This window comes from Humulus lupulus, chromosome 1 (assembly GCF_963169125.1).
Source record: "Humulus lupulus chromosome 1, drHumLupu1.1, whole genome shotgun sequence".
In the NCBI taxonomy this organism is placed as follows: Eukaryota; Viridiplantae; Streptophyta; class Magnoliopsida; order Rosales; family Cannabaceae; genus Humulus; species Humulus lupulus.
Genome location: NC_084793.1, coordinates 148619703 through 148625349, shown reverse-complemented (window position 1 = coordinate 148625349; position 5647 = coordinate 148619703).

Genomic DNA, 5647 nt, shown 5'->3' with positions numbered 1-5647 from the left:
CGAGCGGCTAGGTCTGGACCGATTACCCCGGCGAGACTTATGAGTCTCGCCTTGCCTCTTTCCGACGTTAGCGTCGGTTGTAAGAGGGGGTAGTCGGGCCAACACCTCCTTAATCTACTGACTAGCTTTCGCTAGTTGGCTCCTCAGCTGAGCATTTTCCATTTCTACCGCAGTGTAAAAATATGGGTTTGGATTAGGTGGCCGGGGCGCCGAACTTCCAGTGTCATCCTGGCCAACCGGCTGCTTGCCCGGCCGCTGCTGGGCTTCAGGATTTTGCTCACCAGGGATGGCGGCATGATGAGCCTCCTGCCCATCATATTGTTCCGCCGTTACCGTGTCTTGATCAAGTGGTCACCATAGTTGGATGTTTGCGATAGCACCAATCTAACTAGCTCTCAATGAAAGCACCAAACTGTTGACGCGGTTCTTTGCCAACAGGTAATTAAGAAAATAAGAGGAAGGGATTTGTAACGACCCAAATTCAGTGTTAAGGCTTAAGGGCCTGGAGTAGTGTGCCTGGAGGGCATGATGGGATTTTGTGTGTGACTTTATTAAGTTTAATGCATCATTATGATTTATTGCACGTTATATGACTATTTGATTATTTGAGATGCATGACTATGTGAATCAGTATGCATGTAGAACTGATTGTCTTAAAATGAGCATGATTGTAACTTGGCCATGTTAGGGCATAACTGTGATAATTGTACTATGTGAATTGTGCCATGTGAGTGTGATGTTTTATCAGGATGCACGCATCGAGACGGTCCTAGAGAGCCAGTTAGTCTAAAAGTCACAACGGGATGTTGTACCCGGCTCGGGAGGAGCCCAGGGGTACTTCGGGAATCTTATAAGTTGAGTTTAGAAAGAGTGATTAGTTATTGGTATTTTGGTAACCATTTGTAACTGCTGTGAGTAACAAGTTTTAAGATAGGAAGTGGTAGAATTGAAATGAAAGTGTTAAGACTTAAGTACCCTTGAAGGTTTAGCTTAGAAGGATTAGTAAGAAGGGGTAATTTGGTCTTTTGGCAAGGCAAATGGACTTTATGCAGCTGGGATTTAGGGGGTACGGTTTGGGCATTTGGGTCACTTGTGGCTTTGATAGATTAGAAGAGAAGGAAAAGAAGAGGAGAGAAAGGCTAGGGCAAAGAAGAAGAAAGAAGAAGAGGTGTAGAAGGGGCTGAAGTGGGAAGCTTAGAAGGAGATCAAGGGAACTTTAGGGTGGACTCTACTCTTGAGGTAAGGATCTTATGCTTATTTAAGTTTGTTTTCTGTGTTGGTTGAGGAATTTAATGCTTGAGTTAAGATTTTCATGGGTTTTGGTTTGGGTTGTTGATTTTGAAATCAAAGGAGTGGATCTTGTGTGTATTGATGTTTTGGATTTGATTCTAGTGTTTATGGGGTGTTAGATTGTTCATATGAGGTTTGGATTGGAGTTTTGGGGTTTAGGTGTTGGTTTGGGATGATTTGGAGAGGTTAAAGCTCGGGGAAAATTGCAGGAAAAACCCAGAATTCTGGGTCTGCGAAGGTGTGCCGCGGCAGGGTTTTTGTGTGCCGCGGCAAGGGGACTTCTGTCTGATGGGTGCCGCGGCACAAGGATGTGGTGCCGCGGCACAAGGCATTTTTCAGGGTAGCTCTTTTTGGCAATTTTAGGTCTTAGCTCCGGGGGTTCGTGGGATGCCTCCGGGGTGTTGTTTTAAGGTTTTAGAGGTCCCGAGAGTGCGGGATTGGTCCCGGGAAGTGGTGTTGGGTTTGGTTAGTATTAAAAGTGTTTTATGTGTGTTGTGACTAGGATTTCGGAGAGGCTCGTGCTAGAGGACCGTGCTCGTGATCGTGGTGCATCGGAAAGCACGGATTACAGGTAAGAAAACCGTAACACCCGAGTTTAGGGCATGGCCCCACTGTGTGATGGTTGGGCACGGCCCTAGCTTATATTGTGTGCATATGTGTAATCTTAGATAAACTATTGTATGCTTGAATGGTTATTTCATAATGTATGATATGTGTGATTGTAATCGAATGAACGGCAAGGCCGAGAACGGCAAGGGCCGGGTACGGCAGTGGGGCCGGAAGCAACGCTCAGCACATGGGATGCTAAAGCGAGGGTGGGACCCAAGGGATACATGAGTTATCCTACGGTAATGACCGAGACCCCAAGCTTTGGTAAGGCCTCTGGGGCGGCATGGCCGTGCTTGTTTAAATTGATGATTTTCTTATTTATCAGTGAATTATGCCAGCGATATTATTTGCATATGTTATGTGCTATTTGGGTTTTCTTGCTGGGCTTCGGCTCACGGGTGCTCCGTGTGGCAGGTAAAAGCAAGGAGTCAGTCAACCGGCCATGAGTATGGAGAGCGTGGGGGCGGCGCGTACATGTTCGGCCTGCCCGACTGCTTTGGTTGGGGGCATTTTGTATATGGCTGTATTTAACCATTCTTTTGATAGCTGATCAAGTGTAAATCTATTTTGAGTTGTAAATATTTTGTAAACCTTATTTTGGGATCCCAGATGTTTTATAATTAACGTTTTTAATGAAACTAAACATTTTCAAATAGTACAGCCTTAAACTCTGGTTTATTCACACTTTTGGTTTTAGAAACCACTTGAGTCAATTAAATGCACAATTTCTGTTTTAAACTCACTTAGTAACGGCTCTAAGGTAGTAGGGCGTTACAGGATTAGTGCTTAACGATGAACCGAAATAGATGAATGATCTTCTTATGGACTGGTGACACGAAATACGTTTTTTTAGGTGGTTCAAAGGTTAAAATCCTTCTACTCCACCAGTCAATATTATTGCTATATGCCTGGTATTCTTTTACAGGGTATGTCCTTATACAATAGAATCCAACCCTTTGCAACTCCCAGGGTCTCCATATTTATAGGAGAGGGCACCTGGGGGTTGGTAAGGGGGGTCATCGCGTGACCTCCTTATCTATCATATCACTTCTGTGACATTCATGATTAATTCCTAAAACCTGACACATGAAGTGTGGTCTAATCAATAGGTAAGGGGGATAATGGGCCGCACGGCCCAACCCAGTCGTGGGTGCCTGAATACACACGTTCATGCTGCGTGTCCGAGAAGTCAGAGATATATTAGACACGTGATGTCTAATATATGCACGTTTACCTTGCGTGGTTGACTTTACAAAAGGTCATAGCTTCCAACTTTAGCTCGTGGCACGAGCTGGATGCCTCCTCGACCTGCGGCCTTCATAGATCTGACTCGGTCCTTGAGTAGTCTTGGTGAACCTTTTGGATACCCGAGCTAACGAGGTAGGACCTGACGACAGCAGCTCCGGTCACGGGGGATCCACGTGGCTGAGATATAATTAGGCCATATCTCAGCTCGCTAATAGCCCGTTGGAAAATCAGGGCGCACACTAATATTGAAAAATTATTTGAAATTTATTTTACAAATAAAAAAAATCAAAGGTTATAACATGAAATATTATTTAGTTTTAAATAAACTAATTTTTAATTCAATTTAAGTTGTATTATTTTAAAAAATTTAAGTTAACTAATAGTGAATAATATTTTTATATTATAAATTTTAAAATTATTTTTTATTTTTAAAAGAGATTCCATTTATTGTATTGATGTTATGAATATATATATATATAATTTTAGACACTTAATGATTAATTAAAATTAAGATAAAATTTGTGTAAAATGTGACTTTTACAACAAAAATAACTATTTAGTGACTTAAGTGCAATATTTTAGACTACTTACTGATTTTTATCACCAAAAAACATACTTAATGACTTAAGGACAATCTTTTAGACAACTTCTTGACTTTTGTCACAAAAAAAACTACTTAGTGATTTAAGTGCAATATTTTGAACTACTTAATGAGATTTGCCCGCAAATTTCTCTATTATATATATATAAACAATTTATTTATGTATTTATATATTTGAGGAATTTTCTAAAACATTAATTGAATTAAAATTTAAACAGCACATAATGAAACCTAAAGTCCAATGATAATAGTGTATAAAGTCATCACCAACAAATTTATAAATATAAATTATATAATTAAAAAAAAAACTTAATTGAACAAGTTGGGTTAGATTGTGTGGGTTGGAATCGATTTTCAACCCACCCAATATAGAGACTGGGCAAGTTCGAAAAATATTCGAATCTTTTGGGTTGTGTTTGTATCACTTTTTTCAGATTTAGATTAGATAAGTTAATCAGATTAAGTGGGTTAACAAAAAAAATTCAAAGTCCTAAATTATATATATAATCATTTTCATTCACCATAATAAATTAAATTTGTACAAATGCTACATTTCCAGTAAATTTAAATTTACATGTGTTGACGCGGTTTTTCGCCAACGAGAAATTAAGAAGTAAAAATGGTAGATTAGTGCTTAGTAGTAAGCCGTAATGAAATAACAAGAACTCACTCAAAAGCACCGAACTTTTAAGTGGTTCAGTGGTTAAAATCTACCTAGTCCACAAGTCAATATTATTATTGTTTCTCTCTCTATTTTGGCAGAGTTTCGTTAATACAGGATAATGGTCCCCTTTCTTGTCCAATATTCCCAATATTTATAGGGGAATTCCATGGACAGGCTTGGGTCACTGTGTAAACAAAACACGTAATTACACATATGGTATATAATTAATACAGATCATTCCCATTTACATTGGGATATGATCATATAACATAATAAACACGTTCCTACTATCTTGGGTAATAAATGACATAAATATGATATAGCCTGGTCATTAATGAATGTATAAAGAATCTCTGAGTCTCTTGGGATCCTTTTAGTATGCGTTATATCTAGGTCCTCATGAGCTAAATATCTCATACGAGCTCATCTTGACAGTTATCTGACTTCGGGCTCGTAATAAGTCCAAGACGCCTAATACTTGTTTTGACCATTTCGAGTCTCGAATTGCTCACATGGTTAATAACCAGATATTCTACTTGGTTATCTTTCCATGTATTTACCTACCAGTTGTACCCGAGCTGAATAAGTGAACTCGTGCTAAAGTTAGGGTACAACATTTGCCCCCCAAGCTTCTGCTCCTGTTTGATGTCGTCACTTTCTGACATACACAGTAAGGGCTTTTAAACTTCTGTCATACAAAATCGTGCCTGCTTACTACTCAAGTATTGGACACGTGGTCTCCTGTGGTTGGCATCTGCTCGGATTTCTAGGACTGAAATAATTGTCCTGTCAACTTTTTGCCGCCATCTGGTCTATTTAATATTGGTCCTTGGATCTTGTGCTAACCCAATTGGATGGCCCATATTAATTTCTGTAGTTTACGTATAAATAGGGTGATCAGTCCTCAGACCTCACCACCTTTGTATTAAGAAAATCCCCATTTTCAAACTTCTCAAGTTTCCTTTCTTCTTCTCAAGAATTCCCAGAACCTTTCATCGTATCTCAGACCTTCAGGAGCTTTTCAGGAGCTTCCCGTGGCCGTGTATACATCTTCTTCGAATCGCACATATTTTATGTAAGTGCTTTATCCTTTGGTTTGAAAAGTTTTCTTGTTCCTTGTTCTTTATTATCCAATGAGATTTTCTTTTTTCTTTTTTTTTAACAATGTTCATTGTTTGGTATCGTTAGGATGTTTCTAAGTGCTAATAGGAAATAGGTTCTGGTTTAGGCTCCAT